Consider the following 20,725-nt stretch of genomic DNA (forward strand, 5'->3'; position numbering starts at 1 on the left):
ACAAATTCTACACCTATTTTTTATGATTTTTCTATTTATAATGGTAAACCATCCCTTGCATCTATTGGTCCTCCTAGTGTGATTCCTTCTACTAGTATGGACCCTTCTCCTAGTATGGCTCCTCCTAGTGTAGTTCCTCTTACATCTCATCCTTCTATTGTTCCTCCTCTTTTTTCATAAAAAAGTAAGAAACATAATGCTTTTGATCCTCCATCTTCTCAACATGTTTCTAATGAAACTAATAATAATCAACATGCTCATAAATGTCAAAAGAACCATCAAGATCATGTTAAAGCTCAAATGAACACTTCTCACTAGCCCATGTATGGTCAAGAATTTAATGATATGCATATTGTTGGATACAATTTTTTAATTGTGTGTTGTCTTTGATGTTACACAAATGTCATAATCATTATCAGTCGGTATATGTCGAGCTCACTAGGGTAGTAAAGATAGTTCTCAATGTCTACCAAGCATTCCTGTGTGATGAAGACATAACCAAAGACTAGAATGAACACACAGGAAAAGGGAAAATATTATTATCAATGAAAAATGCCCTATGGGCTAACAAAAATATGATTTTGGAGAAAGAAATCCTCCACACAGTACCTTCTCTCTAACTCCACTAAGTGTTGCCTTTACAATGCTAGAAATGTTCTTGAATAAGCCCCAAATGGTTTAGGGTTAGGAATAAATTCTAGAATATGCCAATTTACATCCACCACCAAAATGGAAGGTTCCAAAAATCACATTAGAAGTCAGTGTAAAATTAGAAGAATCCAAAAACGGTAGTTGAACTTTCGGGAGGCATAACTTTTGAACTGTAGCTCCAATTGACAAATTGTTTACATTTTTGGAAGGCTCTCGAAGCGCTCTATAGCCTTATGGACTAGATTTTCTCATACCCCAATTTTTGGCCATGTACAAGTCCATTTAGTGCCCCATATCTAACTTTGAAGTGCTCTTAGGAGGTCTCCAAGAATCAAAAAATTGCAATAACTTTCTAACCGTGAAGCCTTTTGACTTGATTCTTTTTCTAGAGTGTTTTAAATTACAAATATAACCATCCCTCCAATTTACACCCTCTAACTCACCATAATTATGTCTCAATTACATAGTCCTATTTTTTTGGCATTTACATGTATCCCAAGGTGCTTAAAAACTCTAACCTAGAACACTAATAGTGGAACTGTGAGAGTTGGAACCTTTATTTGACCCAAATGGGTATCCAAAAATGAAAACACATTAAAAAAAAACTATTTCTAAGCATATTTTTGGGTGATACAGGATTGCCCTTACACCACTAGATGCTCCTACATCACTGTGTTTGACTAGTTCAGAAGGCAGTGTCTATCGAGTTCACTTGGGCATCAAAGGAAAGTTGCAAAAAGTGAGTGTTAACTAAGGAAATTTGGATGAAACCAGTGTTAACCAAGCTCACTCGGTTGTCAAAGGATTTTTGCAAGTTTGCAGTGTTAACTGAGCTTTTGTTGGTTAACAAAGGAAATCATTTCTAAGTCAGTTTCTATCAAGCTAGGTCAGCTAATGAAGAATTTTCTTTTTCTTTTTTGTCTTAAGCATGATTGATTTATCTATTGATTCCAACTGACTAAGGAGATGAATATTGTTTATTCTAAGTTGTATTTGAGCCAACTTCACAAAGTGGAAGATATAAGTATAAGGTCAAGTTGTGATTTCAAAATTGTATGAGAGTGTAAGGCATGAAGATGTTATTGAATATCTAATGATAAGAAAAGGAAGTGAATTTGAAGGATAAGCAGAATATCCTTGCAGAGTAGCAAAGCCTTATTCGATCAAGAAGGACCAAGTACAAGTTAGAACAAAGATCTATAATTAGAAAATTAGTTGCATTCAAATTAGATCATCTCATTGTTACTCTCTAACCATTGTAGCAGTGATCTAAATCTCTTAACAAAGTTGGCTTAATAGCTATTTGTTAATCCTCTAACAAGGTGGTAGTTCTATTGAATTATATCAAGACCTCTAACCAACCCACTCCTAACAAGGTGATTAAATCCTTTAGGAGGGTCACACCTAACAGTGTGTTTTGTAACCTTTAATATGGTTGGCTCCTAACAAGGCTTACTTTAGAAGAGTGAAAAATAGTAACTAGTTGCAATTTGTGGTTTTCCCCAAATTGGGTGTCCATTAAATCCTAGTGTCATATGTGTTCATGTAATTTTATGTTATGTGTTTAAAACTTAGGTAAAGTAATGTTAATCATAGAAAACATATAAAAGTTTAAATGTTAAGCACTTACCGAGCTAATTTAGTTATTATAGAGTTATAACATTATGTGTGTGTTTACCGAGCTTTAGTAGTATTCAGTTTTTCCATTTGTATTTTTGTACTAACATCTAAGGGATCTAAGATTTATTTTAGTAGTAACTAATTCACCCCTCCCCTCTTAGTTACTCCTATTATATTTCCAAAAATTGGTATCAGAGCTTTTGGTGCTTACAGAGAAGTTTTCAAGGACCTAAGCTAAAGATCAAGATGTCTTACAAAAGAGAGATTCTCAAGCTGAATAGAGACAATTTTGCAGCATGGAAAGGAAAGGACTTATGAGGTTATATCTAGCTACCATCACTGATTTAGGTTGCAAGTATCTTGATGCCAAATACAAGACTCCCACTATTAGAGTAAATAATTATTTATTAATAATTTATTCTTTTACTTAAGTTTACTTAGGTTAATGGATTTATTTAATAGTTATAGTTGATGAGTTGTTGACAATACGGGAGTTTGTTCCTATTTAATCATAATTATCCTCTCACCTTGATCAAGGATATTCCACCTTTTGTGGACGTATGCTTAGTTTTCAACCTTATCTTCTAGCACTTTCTAGCTTATTCTACAAGCTTCCTTGAGGCCTTTATTATCAATCTCTCTCATTGTAAATTCATATTATTCACATAGCAATTTCATTTTTTCATTGTTGCAATATAATTTCTCCTTGTTTCTTCAAACTCTTATTTCTTCCTTCTTCGATTTTGCTTCAGCAAGTTATTTGCATGCAGGTGATCTTGGCAAGCTATGAAGTTGGTTTTCATCAACTTCTACATGGTATCAAATCCTCCATGTTGCTTCCTAGTTTGAAGGATTTTTGAAGCCACAATTCAAAGACACAAACCCTAATTTGTTTGTGATTTTTTCTTCAATCGAGAAGAAAAGCATTTTTTCAGTATTTGGAGAAAAAGGAGAAAGAGGGTTTGACATAACAAATCTAACATTTTTTGAGCTTTTTTCTTTATTTTTTGGGTGTGCAATGGTGGCGATTCAAAAAAAATAACTATAGAGGTGATTTTCAAATAGCGATATCTCCCTCATACGAACTCATTTTTTCAAGCATGCTTTTTTGTTTTGGGGTAGAATTTCATGATCTACACATTGGTGTAGGAAGTTTGACATCTCTATTCCTCAATTTTTCTACTACTTAAAAATCCTATTTTTTGCACCTTCGAAGGCTTCATTCGAGCTCAGATTGACACATATTTCAATACTATTTTTTTTTAAAGTGCATGATATATTGTCTACTGTCTAGATCTGGAATCAATTTGGAGTAATATTGAGCTCCTATTTTTGGTGTTGAAGTAGAGGCTTCAATTTTCTTCCTCTTTGCATCTAGAATGCAAGTTCTTTTTTAGTTTTCGTGTTCTCTATAGTTGTTTTTTGTGGTAATTGAGGGTTATCTTTATACATTATGGGAGCATTTTCTTTTCTATAATTTACTTCAGAATAAGACCCTTCTACTTTCTTCTTCTTCTCTCAATATCAAATCCATCTGTGACCTGACTCATACCACACAACTATCACACTTGGAAGGCCCAAATGAGTAGGCTTCTCATGTCAAGAGGCTTATGGTCATATTTGGATAAGAACCAACCTACTCAACATGCCCTTTTGAGGTTCTTCAGCATAGCTATAAAATGGATGAGGTGATGGGATTGATTGCACTAAACATCTTAGATAGTATTTTGTTTCACTTGGATGTTTTAACTACTCCATGGGTTATTTTGATGAAATTTCAGTCTTTGTTTGGTAGAGTGAATGAGTTCTAGGCACTTTAGCTTGATGCAGAGTTGACATCTTTGACACCTACTGACTTCCCCACCATTAAGGACTTCTTGATGAAGTTCAAATCTCTATGTACACTTTTTTAGGGATGTGGAAAAATCAAGATAGATGATGAGTGTATCTTTTTGATAATCTCAAATTTGAGGAGACAGTGTCAGATCTTCTCTTCCACTTTCTACTCCACTATAGATGCCTTGGGTAACAAACATCAGATGCCATCTTTGGAGACATTTTTTGATTAGTTAACTCATGAATAGTTCAACATCAATCAGATGGATTCACTTATAGGTTCACAGTCATAGGCATTGCTTGCCAAGGATACATAGGAGCATAAGCCAAAGCAGATATCAGATTCCTCTTCTACTAGTTCATCATCATATTCTAAGAAGAAGGAGAAAAAGAAGATAGAGAATCTTACTTGTTCCTATTATTAGAAAATATCTCATGATGAGGTACATTATTTTCAAAAGAAATTTGATGGCTATGAGAAACAGATTGCAGATTTGCTAGCTCTTCTTCAGAAGAGCACTATTTCTTCTCCATCCTCTTCTACCTCACAAGGTTCTTCCTTTTAGTCTTCTTCCATATATTCATCCTCTACATTAGATTTTGGATAGGATCATGCATTATAGGCATCCATTGCATCCCCTTCCCAAGTCCCTTGGATACTAGATTCAGGTGCTCCTCACCATATGACATCTTCTCATAGTGTCTTCTCTACTATTGAGGCTTCTCCCATTCCTCATATTTTCATGGGGAGTGAAATTTTTCTACCAATCTATGGGAAAGGTTTAGTTAGCATTAAGGATGGTACCTTCAATGATGTATTATATGTTCCATCTCTATCAGCAAAACTTTTCTCAATTTCTCAGATTACACACAGTGGATCAGGGAAGACAGTTGAGTTCACTATAGATTTAGTCTTCATTTGGGATCATGCAATAGGAGGTCTTATTGCTATAGGGATAGTTGATCCTTCCACCCATATCTACACTTTCTCACACTTTGTTCTACCATCTCCATTGTCAGAGCACACTTCTTCTCTTTTGTACGAGCATCATGTGGTGCTGTCAAGATACTTGAACCTTTGTATCATTCCTGAGATCCATGTTTTGACTTCCACACTACATTGAGTTGAGGGATTTTCTCCTCTGTAGGATTCTTCTTCCACTCTACTTGATCCTCTAGCTTCATTCATCAAGCCTCTAGGTACACCTACTATGGATTCTACAATGGACATTCATGATAGTCTCATCACACCTGCCTTGGGGATTCCCTTTCAAGATCCTCATATTTTCTCCTTTGAGCATCAGCTAGGCCTTCTAGTTTTCCCTCTCATTCAAGGGTTCCCTTATTTTTTTCCCTTGTTTACTCCACATTGGATTTTCATTGGTTCAATTCTTTCTCCAAGGGCTCTATTATTCTAGGGGGCTTTGGCATCTTTTCTATCTCTCATGGGGGGGCTGGTTGTACTTATGATTTTCAGAGAGTCTCTTGAAACATTTTCGTGGAAGTTGTCCTTAGGGGGTCTTGTTGAGGCCTTCATATTTTTAGCATGTTTGTACGTACCTCTTTTTGGGGGATGGTTTTTCTCATGAGGTTTTCCCACTTTCTCCATTTTTAGAGGTTGCATTTCATTGCATTGTACATGCGTACCTAACATGGCCTAGTTTTCAGAACCCATTCTGCATTTCATCTTAGTTTTTGTAACCTTAAGACATTCCCCTAAGTTGCACTTAAGGGGGTTGTTAGAATAAATAATTATTTATTAATTATTTATTCTTTTACTTAAGTTTACTTAGGTTAATGCATTTATTTAATAGTTATAGTTGATGAGTTGTTGACAACGTGGGATTTTGTTTCTATCTAGTCATACTTATCCTCTCACCTTGATCGAGGATATTCCACCTTTTGTGGACATATGCTTAGTTGTCAATCTTATCTTCTAGAAATTTTTATCTTGTTCTACAAGCTTCCTTGAGGCCTTTATATTTGGTCTCTCTCATTGTAAATTTATATCATTCACATGGCAATTTCATTTTCTCATTGTTGCAATATAATTTCACCTTTTTGCTTTAAGCTCTTGTTTCTTCCTTCTCCAATTTCTCTTTAGTGGGTTATCTGCATGCAGGTGATCTTGGTAAACTATGAAGTTGGCTTTCATAAACTTATAAACCCATTGAGATATTATCTATTGAAGATATTTCTAAAAAGAAGAATCATAATATCATGATGATTGATATTGCATCTATTCTTAGTTATGTTGAGTTTGATGAGGTAAAAGATTACAAAACTACTTATGAAATGTGGAAAAAATTGAAAGATATCTATGGAGAAGATGAAAATATAAGAAGATCCAAAGTAGAAACCCTTAGAGGACAATTTGATCAAATGAGAATGAGAGAAGATGAAAACATTGTAAAATATGTGGAAAGGATCAAGGCTAGTGTAAGTGCAATCAAAGCATCTGAAGGAGACATTAAGGAAGAAATTGTTGTAAGTAAAGTGGTCAGAACTCTTCTTCCTATTTATGTAATTAGAGTGTCATCTATTCCAGAAATGAGATGTGATCCAAATAAAAAATTAGGCTTGGATGCTCTAGTTGGAAGATTAATAGCTTTTGAACTAGAAAACTCTGATAACTATATTCCTACTTCAAAGAATATTGAATCGACATTCAAAGCTAAACTATCACTCAAAGAAAAGGGAAAGAAATCAAAGTCCAGCCAATTAGGAAGTGAAGAAGATGGATCATCAAAAGAAAGTTTAGATAGCGATCTTGAAGTTGTTGAAACCCTGCTTACAAGGAAATATTCCAAAGGAAGAGGAAAGTAGAAAGGTAAAGTTCTTCTGATCTTATTTTCTTGTGAAGAAGTTAGTCACATTGTTGCTAGGTGTCCAAATAAGAAAATCAAGGATGAGAAGAAAATTAGTAAGCATAAAGGCAAGAAGGACTCCAAGAACTACAAGAACTTCAAGGACAAAGGTAAGAAATCTTGTTTTATAGCTATGGGCTCTAATAACAGTGAAGATGAAATGGTATATATTGTTGTGAAAGATGAATGTGATGATGAAGGAGATAAGATGGCACTTATCTCTCATGTTAGAAAAAATGATATATGGATTATTGATAGTGGCTACTCACATCATATTACTGGTGAATAAACAAAATTTGAGCATATGGAATATTATGATAGAGGTAGTGAAAGATTTGGAAACAATGAACCTTGTAACATAAAAGGAAAAGGATGTATCTTGTTGACTAAAGAACTTGTATGTGACAATGCTTATTGGGTTGAAGGACTAAAGCATAATCTACTAAGTGTAGCACAACTGAATAACATTGGATTCAACATAAAATTCATGAATGGATTGGCCAAATTACTGGATGGAAAAGGAAATCTAGTTGGATTTGGGAAGCAAACAAACGGTAATCTATTTTATCTTGATCTCAGTGATTGTTCATGTTTTATTGCTAAAGTAGAGGAAAGTTGCTTATGGTACAAAAGGCTATGTAATGTGAACTTTGATAATCTAATTAAGATAAGAAAACATAAAAGAGTAAGAGGTATCCCTAGTTTGAAGAAGCTTGACATGAGTCTATGCAAGAATTTTCAAATTGGTAAAATGGGTAAGACTAGCTTCAAAAGAAAAGACTATCAATCAAAAGAAGTCTTGGAAATTGTTCATACAAATTTATGTGGAGGGTAAAAGTACAAACATGTGTCTCCCTTTGTGATATCTAGAAGGGTTATGGTCAAAATGCTTATAGCTATATAGGTTATGGTCGAACATGTTTTGACCATACGTACATAGCAGATTTCTCTGTCGATATGTCCTATACAATTATGACTAAAACCCTTTCAAGTGAAAAGGGTTTTAGTCATAACCCTATTGCTTTATATAAACACTGAAAATCAATTTTTAGCTATCATTTTAATTGCAATGGTTATGAAATTCTTGGAGAGTGGTTAAGGTGTTTCAGTCATAATAGGTTAGTGATTTTTTTTGTTTAAAAAAAAAAAATTAAGTATTTTTTGATAATTAAATATTAATAGTAGTCAAATTAAATTTTTTATGTGTTGTATTAGTCAATTATTTAAATTGTTAAAATTTTATATATTTAAATTGTTTTTTAGATTTTTTAGTAAATTATTTAAAATATAAGCAAGAATGTAATCAAACATTGGGTAAAAATGTAGAAAAACTTTAGGTAAAATTAGTCAAACATTAGGTAAAGGGTATGTGCAAGATCATGGTCAACCAAACTAAGGCCTTAAGTGGCAGTGAAAAACCAACAAATCAAGGTTATGTCAACTTGACACATAATTTTAAAGTGGTTCTAGACTTTATATCAAAAAGTTGTAAGAAAATAATCTGTAGGAAATTGAATGTAGTTTCTAAACTACTAGGCCTTATCTGGAGAAAAAAAAATTGATCGGTCAAAAGTTTGGATTTTAATATAGTACTACAAAAATTTCAAGGTGACAATAAAAAGTAGGTGTATGTCTAACCACCTTAATCAAAATCAAATGATAATTTTTTTAAAATTAATTATAGATATAAAAAGTAGACTCATGCCCAGATGTGACGCATATTTTTGGGTATTCTTATTCCAAATAAATAATTAAATATGAATTTTTTACTAAAACTATTTTTAAAAAAAAAACTCATGTGTCTGACCACCTTAACTAATAGAAAACTTTATCAAATTTAATTTAAATTTTATTTTTCTTATACTAGGCGAAGCATAGAATGTGACGCAATTTTTTGTATTTAAAAAATGTTATACCGTTTGAAATTTATAGCTATTTTTCAATTAGCATGTCAATCAAAACTTTACAATCATCTTCACTAAAAATTAACTAATAAATACTTATCAAACTCAGAATTTGATAGTAATTATATCGATGAAATCTTGAGAGTGTTATAAAAAAAAATTGTTTCACTCAATTTCGATGAAAATAACATTGTCAAATTGGTACCCAAAGTCTAAGTGTCAGTGAAACCCTTCTCAAACCATTTTTTAGGATGACAAAATAGGCTTGGTAAGTACAAAGCCTAATCAGATACCCAAAATCAAATCAGGTATCCAATCAGGCCTGTGATTTTTCAATTGAAATTTTGGAGGAAAATTTGAGAGGGAAACTTTAGAGTGTTTCAGAGGGAAATTTATTTGGGAGAAGTGTGGATATTGATATTATTATTATATATTATTATAATTATTATTATATTATAGTAATATGTATATTATTATTATTAAATATAATATAGTTATAAATATAATTATTATTATTATAACTAAATATAATATAGTAATATATATGATAAATATTATTATTATTAAATATATATAGTAATATTATATGACTATTATTATATATAATAATATATATGATTATTATTATTATTAAACCTATAATCGAGCAACATATATGATTATTATTGTTATATAATCTAATAATATATTATTATTATATTAAAATTTACAATATTATACTATTATTAAATATAATATTGTCATAAAATGCATCAAAAGGGGTCATAGGTTAACCTATGACACCTCTCAATGCATTGGAACCAACCAAATGCATCCCTAGGAGTCCTAAGACCCCTAGAGACATTTATCATCATGAAATGTGTGACCTTTTAACCCATATAAAAAATTATAATATGTCCCTAGGGGTCTTAGGACCCCTAGAGACATATGTTGTAATAAAATGTATTGATAGGGGTCATAGGTCATCCTATGGCCCCTTTTGACCCATATAAATAATTATAATATGACCCTAGGACCCCTAGAGACATATGTCATAATAGAATGTGTCAAAAAGGGGCATAGGTCATACTATCGCCCCTTTTGACCCATATAAATGATTATAATATGTCCCTTGGGGTCTTGGGACCCCTCGCAACATATGTCATCATCGAATGTGTTGAAAGATGTCATAGGTCATCCTATGGACCCTTTCAACCCATATAAATGACTCTAATATCCCTAAGAGTCCTAAGACCTGTAGAGACATATGTCATCATGGAATGTGTCAAAAGGGGTCATAGGTCATCCTACGGCCCTTTTAGACCCATATAAATGATTCTAATATATCCCTATGGGTCCTAGGCCCCCTAGAGACATATGTTGTAATAAAATGTGTCAAAAGGGACCTATCACACCTTTCAACCCATATAAACAATTATCATATATCCCTAGGGGTCCTAGGACCCCTAGAGACATATGTTGTAACCCATATAAAAAATTATACTATGCCCCTAGGGGTCCTAGGACCCCTAGAGACATATGTCATCATGAAATGTATTGAAAAGGATCATAGGTCATCCTATGGCCCCTTTCAACCCATATAAATGATTCTAATATGTCCCTAGGGGTCTAAGGGCCCCTAGAGACATATGTTGTAATAAAATGTGTCAAAACTTATGACCCCTTTCAACTCATATAAATAATTATAATATGTCCCTAAGAATCCTAAGACACCTAGAGACATATGTCATCATAAAATGTGTTGAAAGGGGTCATAGATCATCCTATGTCCTCTTTTGACCCATATAAATGATTCTAATATGCCCCTAGGGGTCCTAGGATCGCTAAAGACATGTCATCATGTAATGTATCGAAAAGGTGCATAGGTCATCCTATGGCCCCTTTCAACCTATATAAATGATTATAATATGTCCCTAGGGGTCCTAGGGCCCCTAGAGACATGTTGTAATAAAATATTCCAAAAGGGGTCATAGGTCATCCTATGGACCCTTTCAACCCATATAAATGATTCTAATATGTCCCTAAGGGTCCTAGGGCCCTTAGACACATGTTGTAATAAAATGTGTCAAAAGGTGTCATAGGTCATCCTATGGCCCCTTTTGACCCATATAAATGATTCTAATATGTCCCTAGGGGTCCTAGGGCCCCTAGAGATATATGTTGTAATAAAATATGTCAAAAAAAGTCATAGGTCATCTTGTAGCCCCTTTCGACCCATATAAATGATTCTAATATATCCCTAGTGGTCCTAGGGCCCCTAGAGACATATATTGTAATAAAATGTATTGAAAGGGGTCATAAGTTATCATATGGGCCCTTTTGACCCATATAAATAATTATAATATATTCATAGGGGTCCTAGAAACTTTACAGACATATCTTGTAATAAAATGTTTCGACTCATATAAATCATAAGTCATCCTATGGCCTCTTTTGATCCATATAAATGATTATAATATGTCCCTAGGGGTCCTAGGACCACTAGAGACATATGTTGTCATGGAATGTGTTGAAAGGGGTCATAAGTCATCCTATGGCCCCTTTCGACCCATATAAATGATTCTAATATGTCCCTTGGGGTCATAGGACCCCTAGAGACATGTCATCATGGAATGTGTTAAAAGGGGTCATAAGTGATCCTATGGCCCCTTTTGACCCATATAAATTATTTTAATATGTCCCTAGGGGTCTTAGGACCCCTGGAGACATATGTCGTAATGGAATGTGCCAAAAGGGGTCATAAGTCATCATATCACCTCTTTCAATGAATATAAATGATTCTAATATGTCCCTAGGGGTCCTAGGGCACCTAGAGACATATGTTGTAATAAAACATGTCGAAAGGGGTCATAGGTCATCGTATGGCCCTTTTTGACCCATATAAATGATTATAATATATCCCTAGGGGTGCTAGGACCCTTAGAGACATATGTCATCATGGAATGTGTTAAAAGGGGTCATAAGTCATCCTATGGCCCCTTTCAGCCCATAAAAATGATTCTAATGTCCCTAGGGGTCCTAAGACCCATAGAGACATATGTCGTCATGGAATGTGTCGAAAGGGGTCATAGGTCATCCTATGACCCCTCACGACCCATATAAATGATTCTAGTATGTCCCTAAAGGTTTTAGGGCCCTTAGAGACGTATGTTGTAATAAAATGTGTCAAAAGGGGTCATAGATCATCCTACAACCCCTTTTGACCCATATAAACAATTATAATATCTCTAGGGGTCCTAGGACCCTTAGCGATATATGTTGTAATAAAATGTGTCAAAAGGGGTCATAGGTCATCCTATGGCCCCTTTTGACCCATATAAATGATTATAATATGTCCCTAGGGGTCCTAAGACCCCTAGAGACATATGTCATCATGGAATGAGTTGAAAGGGGTAATAGGTCATCTTATGGCCCCTTTTAACCCATATAAATAATTCTAATATGTCCTTAGGTATCCTAAGGCCCTTAGAGACATATGTTGTAATGAAATGTGTCAAAAGGGATTATAGGTCATCCTATGACCCCTTTTGACCCATATAAATAATTATAATATGTTCTTAGGGGTCCTAAAACCCCTAGAGACATATGTCATTATAAAATGTGTTGAAAGGGGTCATAGGTCATCCTATGGCCCGTTTCGACCAATATAAATGATTCTAATATGTTCTTAGAGGTCCTAAGGCCCCTAGAGACACATGTCATCTTGAAATGTGTTGGAAGGGGTCATAGGTCATCTTATGGCCCCTTTTGACCCATATAAATGATTCTAATATGTCCCTATGGGTCCTAGGGCTCATAGAGATATATGTTGTAATAAAATGTGTTGAAAGGGGTCATAAGTCATCCTATGGCCCCTTTTAACTCATATAAATAATTCTAATATGTCTCTAAGGGTCCTAGGGCCCCTAGAGACATATGTTGTAATAAAATATGTCAAAAGGGGTCATAGGTCATCCTATAGCCCCTTTCAACTCATATAAACCATTCTAATATGTCCCTAGGGGTCCTAGGGCCCCTACAAACATATGTTGTAATAAAATGTGTTGAAAGAGGTCATAGGTCATCTTATGGCCCCTTTCGACCCATATAAACAATTCAAATATGTCCCTTGGGGTCCTAGGGCCCCTAGAGATATATGTTTTAATAAAATGTGTCAAAAAGAGCCATAGGTCATCCTATGACCACTTTCAACCCATATAAACTATTATAATATGTCCCTAGGGGTCTTAGGAACCCTAGAAACATATGTTGTAATAGAATGTGTCAAAAGGGGTTATAGGTCATCATATGGCCCCTTTCAACCCATATAAATAATTATAATATGTCTCTAGGGGTCCTATGACACCTAGAGACATATGTCATCATGGAATGTGTCGAAAGAGGTCATAGGTCATCCTATGCCCCTTTTGACCCATATAAATGATTCTAATATGTCCCTAGGGGTCTTAGGACCCTTAGAGACATGTCATCATGGAATGTGTTGAAAAGGGTCACAAGTCATCCTATGGCCCCTTTCGACCCATATAAATGATTATAATATGTCTCTAGGGTTCTAGGACCTCTAGAGACATATGTTATAATAAAATGTGTCAAAAGGAGTCATAGGTCATCTTATGGCCCCTTTCGACCCATATAAAAAAAATTAATATGTCCCTATGGGTCCTAGGACCCCTAGAGACATATGTTGTCATGAAATGTGTTGAAAGGGGTCATAGGTCATTCCTAGGGGTCTTAGGACCCCTAGAGACATATGTCATTATGAAATGTGTCGAAAGAGGTCATAGGTCATCCTATGGCTCTTTTCGATTGATATAAATAATTATAATATTTTTCTAAGGGTCTTAGGACCCCTAGCAACATATGTCATCATGGTATGCGTCAAAAGGGGTCATAGGTCATCCTGTGGCCCCTTTTGACCTATATAAATGATTATAACATGTCCCTAGGGGTCCTATGACCACTAGTGACATATGTCATCATGAAATGTGTTGAAAGGGGTCATAGGTCATCCTATGGCCCCTTTCAACCCATATAAATGATTCTAATATGTCCCTAGGGGTCGTAGGGTGCCTAAAAATATATGTTGTAATAAAATGTGTTGAAAGGGGTCATAGGACATCCTATGGCCCCTTTTGACCCATATAAATAGTTCTAATATGTCTCTAGGGGTTCTAAGGCCCCTAGCGACATATGTTGTAATAAAATGTGTTGAAAGGGATCATAGGTCATCCTATGGCCCCTTTTGACCCATATGAATTATTATAATATGTCTGTAGGGGTTCTAAGACCCCTAGTGACGATTGTTGTAATAAAATGTGTCGAAAGGAGTCATAGGTCATCCTATGGCCCCTTTCAACCCATATAAATGATTATAATATTTTCTTAGGGGTCCTATGACCCTTAGAGACATATATTGTCATGGAATGTGTCGAAAGGGGTCATAAGTCATCCTATGGCCTCTTTTGATCCATATAAACGATTCTAATATGTCCCTAGGGGTCCTAGGACCCTTAGAGACATATGTCATCATGGAATGTGTTGAAAGGGTTCATAGGTCATCCTATGGCCCCTTTCAACCCATACAAACGATTATAATATTTTCTTAGGAGTCCTGGGACCCCTAGACATTTGTTGTAATAAAATGTGTTCGACCCATATAAATTATTCTAATATGTCAATAGGGGTCTTAGGACTTCTAGAGAGATATGTCATCATGGAATGTGTTGAAAGGGGTCATAGGTCATCCTATGGCCCTTTTCGACCCATATAAATGATTCTAATATGTCTCTAGGGGTCTTAGGACCCCTAGAGACATGTAATAATGGAATGTGTTGAATGTGGTCATAGGTCATCCTATAGCCTTTTTTTTACCTATATAAACGATTCTAATATGTCCCTAGGAGTTTTAGGGCCCCTAGAGACATATATTGTAATAAAATGTGTCAAAAGGGGTCATAGTTCATCCTATGGCCCCTTTTGACTCATATAAATTATTATAATATGTACCTAGGTGTCTTAGGACCCCTAGCAACATATGTCATCATGGAATGTGTTGAAGGGGTCATAGGTCATCCCATAGCCCCTTTTGAACCATATAAACAATTATAATATGTCCCTAGTGGTCCTAGGACCCCTAGAGACATATGTTGTAATAATATGTGTCGAAAGGCATCATAGGTCATCCTACGTCCCCTTTTGACCCATATAAATGATTCTAATATGTCCCTAGGGGTCCTAGGACCCCTAGAGACATATGTCATCATGGAATGTGTTGAAAGGGGTCATGGATCATCCTATGGCACCTTTCGATGCATATAAATGATTCTAATATGTCCAGACATATGTCATCATGGAATGTGTCGAAAGGGCTCATAGGTCATCCTATGGCCCCTTTCGACCCATATAAATGATTCTAATATGTTCCTAGGTCATAAATCATAATAATAATAACAACAACAACAATAGTAAATGTTGTTATAGTAATAAATAAAAATAATATAATAAAAATATAGTAATATAATAAAAATAATAATCATATAATATAATAATTATATATATATATATATGTATATATATATATATATATGTATATATATATATATGTATATATATATATGTATATATATATATATGTATATATCTATATGTATATATATATATATATGTATATATCTATATGTATATATATATATATGTATATATATATATATGTATATATATATGTATATATAAATATATATGTATATATATATATGTATATATAAATATATATGTATATATATATATATATTAGTATATATTATATTTATAGATTATAATAATAACAATAATAACATAATATATTATTATATATTAATAACATAGGTCATAATAATAATAATAATATAATATAATAATACATTATAAGCTAATACATTATAGTAATTCATTTTTTCGTTCAATATTTTGGTTCAATATTAGATTTCCAATTTCATATCGAATATCCAATTTGAAATCGAGCATCCAATCTGAAATCGTATACCCGATTTTACTGGTATTATTTTTACAAAATATTCCTTGTTACTGCAGACCTGACAACATCACTTTTTATGGGCCTTTTTCATGGGTTTTAGGAAAAGATGCATTTTTGGGGGCAAATAATCAAAAAAAGTTTGATAATATATCTCTAGGTGTCTGATATTTTCATTTGAATGGAGAGCAATAGTCATCAAAAGGCTAAATGCAAAAGGAAGGTATCCAATGAAAATATTGTGGCATATAGGGAAAGGGACAAAATAGAACACCGAAGGAAAAGACAAGGTATGTTAAATGTGAGTCAAGTTGATGATGAATTAGTCAATTGTGAAATTATAGAGTCAAATAATGAATATATGCAGTTGGAAAATAAAAATGTACCAATTGAAAATGATAATATCAGGATTGAAAATTTAGAGAATGAAAATTTGGAGGATGAAATGCTACCAAGTCATAATGTAAATTGCATGATTGAACATGTTGAACATGCCAGTGCATAGGAACCTAATGCACAAGAACCTTACATATCTCCTAATTATAATCGACATGAAGGTTCTAAAACACCAAAATGGATAATTGAAATTGATGAAATGGTTATTACCAATTTGGAAGGGAAAAAATCAGAAAAAACCATTCAGTCATGGGCTTCAAGACTATATAAGATGTTTTTTAGCAACAAGATAGTGGTGGACCAATGTCAGTTTTTTATGCACTTATTAAAGATGCAAAAGATGAGACCTATGCTTTCCAAATTGAAGATTTGTGTCAATAAAAAATTGGAAAGAAATGTCATTATTGTGAAGAATCTTTTCAGTGCTCTCAATAGCACTAGAAAAAATAATAGGGAGAAGGATAAGAGAGTTACTCAAAGGGTTATTACAACCTCTTTGGTAAGTCATCATTTGAGAAAGGGTAGATATATGAAACAAACCTATATTGATTTGAACCTAAATCATACTACTTTGAGAAGAGTACTTAGTCGATGAGAGAGAATTGATGATCCTCTTCAAAATGAAAAATGAGATTTTGGTGGGAGACTTTCATGTTCTGATAAGAAGTTATTCAATGATGTGAAGGAAGAAATTACATAATTTTGGCACTCTAGCTCACGAGTATCACCCAATGCTAAAGATGTGTTAAAGTTGAGAATTGACATTAGAGACTGCATGCCACATCCTAAACACTATTTGGAGGTAAGTCAAACTATGTTGTTAAAACAATTTAGACAGAGTCATCCAAGTCTTCATATATCACAAAGGGCTTTTGAATCTTTGAAGCCATTTTATTGTCTGCCACTTAAAATTTGAAATACATGTTGTTGCAAATATCATGTCAAGTTTTCTATGCACCATGAACTATTACACTCCATCCCTTCTACTTTGCATGGTAAAGAAATGTTGGAGAATTGTGGTGCTAGTGGGCTTCCAAAATCATCAAGAGGCTTGCTAGATAAATTTTTATATCATAGAGTTGATGGTTGTTTCTTTTATAGAAATGCTTGCTTAAATGAGAAGTGTTCAAAATGTGGTGGCTTATCCAAGTTTGACACATGTTTCTATGAGGAGTGCAAACAAGATCTTAGAAAGACAATAGTGAAAAAAAAGGTGTATGAAACGGTGAAATACACATTGAAGAGTGGGGATGAGGGCTCTAGATGTGAATTGGTTGCAAAAGAAATTAGTGTGGCTATGTTTATTTCAGATTTCAAGGCAAATCTTTTCTACAAGTATGTAAGACATAGTCATAGGTCTCAGTGGTTGGATCAACAATTTAGAATGTGTAAGGCGACTTTTTCCATTGGCACTATTATGTCAGTTGTTGATTTTTTTGAGAACTACATATTGCAACCTCAAAATGAGACACAATCTCAGTATTACAACTCCATTCAAATTTTTATTTTCGTCCACATAACATATAGACATGCCCCTGATAGTGCAAAAGATAATTGAAAGATTATTAGAGAGTATCATTTTTATATGAGTGATGATAGATCTCACTCTCATGAGTTTGTGCAACATTGTTTCAAGAATTATTTTAATTTCTTATAGGAGCATGCAATTGCTATGGATAGACATATCATTTGGTCAGATAACTATATAGGTCAATTCAAGAATGATTGCATGTTTTATTGGTTGTGTAGGATGCACATAGAGAGGGGGGTGCCTCATATTTGGAGTTTTTTTGAGTCTAGCCATGGGAAAGGGAAACATGATGGAGCAAGGGTATGTGTGAAGAGAGCTCTATTTAAGGACCAATTGAAGATTTCAGCAGCAGAGCTTCTTGATGCTCAGAGCATTTTTGATTGGTGTAGTTTAGCATTATCACAAGGGGGGGCTCTTGATTTAGTGGTGCGCAAGTTCTTTTGATTGGTTGAGGAAGGGTCCATAGGTGATAGATTATATTGTGCTACAGTGAGAGACTCATCAAAAATACATTCATTCTAGAGCTCTAATTCTAGTACATGGACCATTTGGACATGATAGCTCTCTTTCTTTTTTCCTAGTTTTTTTTAGTTTGATTGGGATCATTGTGAGTTGACTGAGTGCGTGGACACATGGGCTCCACATTATCTTACTCCATTTTCTATCATACCCTCTATCAAAAATGATGACATGGAAAGTTCACTTGAGCATAACCATCTATTAGATCTTCTTCAGCCAAGACATGTCTTTGCATTGGTTGCACCACAAGGGAATGATAAGAAATCTAATTATTGGTTAGCACATTATGTAAGAGGTAAACAAAATCTTGCACAATCGACCACAGATCATGATGGATTCACATATCCTACTGGTTCAATGATTGTCGCTACAACATGGTTGTGGACATACATGCTTAGAAGGAATGAAATTCCTACATTCGAAGACTATCAGAAGCACAAAATAATTCTCATATATTCACATCTTATTATTGCAAAAAATGTAAAGTTGTTAAAGCATAAAGGAAGACCAAAATTAAAAGAACTTTTTACTATTACTAATGTTGATCATGAAGCCTTATTGGAGACCCTAAAACAAAGAGAGGATCCTACTAGAACACTTGACTAGTTATATTTACTTCTTATGTTATTCTCTTCATAATGATTCAATGAACTGATGATTATCTTGTTTAATATAATAAGCTACTAATTTTATGATATTGGAATGTAGGTTCATCATAAATAGTAGGAGGGGTGGGGTGTTGGGGAGAATTTCTAAGATTTATGATGTACTATGATGTAAAATGTTAAGTTCTTTTATATATGGTTTTTGTAATAATGAAAAAGATAAGTTAAATTAATTACATATCCTAATTTGTATTTTGGTAGGTTATTTTTAAGGAATTATAAGAGGAAGATATTGAACAATTTCTTGCAAATCATATTTGCATGTGATACAAGGCTATAAGGATAATTTTAAGAGCACTTATAGCTATATGAGTATCGAAACACGGAGACTATGAAAGAAAATTACTTGTGGATATCTTATTACAAGTTTGGCTTTTTTCTTATTTGATATAGAGCTAACATTATAATTATTAAAACTATTTTTATCAAACTAATCAAATAAGACAAATCTAGAAAATATGGATGAACAATTAGAATACTAGATTCCTTAAAAAATAATTTGGGGAAGGTGTCAATAAGTTTGAATACTCATTCGCAATGAGGCATTGAAACAAGAAGTGATTTTATGATGCTAATATTGTGTAATCCTTTTACTACAAGATTTATCAATGAATTTCATTTCTTTTTATGGTGTGAGGTTTCCATTGTATATTTTAATCATTATTTTATTCTAATAATGTGATCTTGTATATTGTCAAAGTTAAACCCTTGTCTTTCTTTCTATTTACCAATCTGTGACAAGTTCTTGCATACATGTGTTCTTTAGGGTTTCATGAATTTATATTGCTCAAATTTTACAATGGAAAAAAACAAAGCAAGCCTACAAGTCTCCCTATGACCGTACACTTTTGTAATGGACACAAGACCCCATGGTGCAACTATAAGCCTTGGGCATCAATTGGTCCAATACAATGGATTTTTGGTTATTTCTATATTTTCTAAGCATTCTAGGTGTTTAGAACACTAATAGGGTCCCAAGGATTTTGTGGAATCCATTTACAAGAGAATTTGAAATAAAATTTGTCTTAGCGCAAAAATTGCAAAAATTGCAAAAAATTGCTTAGCAACTTTTACAATTTTCTTGAGAACTTTTCAAAATGTAACTCCTAACAGCTACAACTATCCATAGGTTGGTTTAATCAATTTCAAATAGCCTATAAAGGCTTTGAACATTTGAAGAAGGAGATAGATTGAAAAAACACATTGTACTTGCTATCAAATCAATAAAAACTTATTGTTTCCAGTGCATTATTTCTTATTTTTCACGTACAGTATAGAACCAAATGGTTGAAGGGTGAACTTTTTGCATTGATAAGTTGGCACTATTCATTTATAAAATCTTGGTTTTGGTTTGAAGTCCCTATCAATCATTTTACAAAAGATATCCTATTTTCTTGGTCATTGGTCCTAGAAATCCCTAAAATCAGGGTTTGTTCACAAAAATAACCCTAACTTGATTCTCCACCGGTGGATTTCTTTCCATTTTTCCATGGAGAAATTTAGGGATGTACTTTATCATATTTTGGAAGTTTTGGAGTAGGAGGTTGCATTGGTGAATTTTGAGAGTGAGCTCTAGGTCAAATATCTTTATGTATTTGACCCTATTTTGGAGGAATTTGAGTGGATAGGATGGTGGAAAGAGTTTGAGGACTTGGTGTAAAAATAAAGTACCCTTATTTGACTCTAAAGAATAGCTTGGTGGTGGATATTTGACTTCATGCACCCAT

This window comes from Cupressus sempervirens, chromosome 9, assembly GCF_028749045.1.
Source record: "Cupressus sempervirens isolate cs-2001-9-10 chromosome 9, ASM2874904v1, whole genome shotgun sequence".
NCBI classification, from domain to species: domain Eukaryota; kingdom Viridiplantae; phylum Streptophyta; class Pinopsida; order Cupressales; family Cupressaceae; genus Cupressus; species Cupressus sempervirens.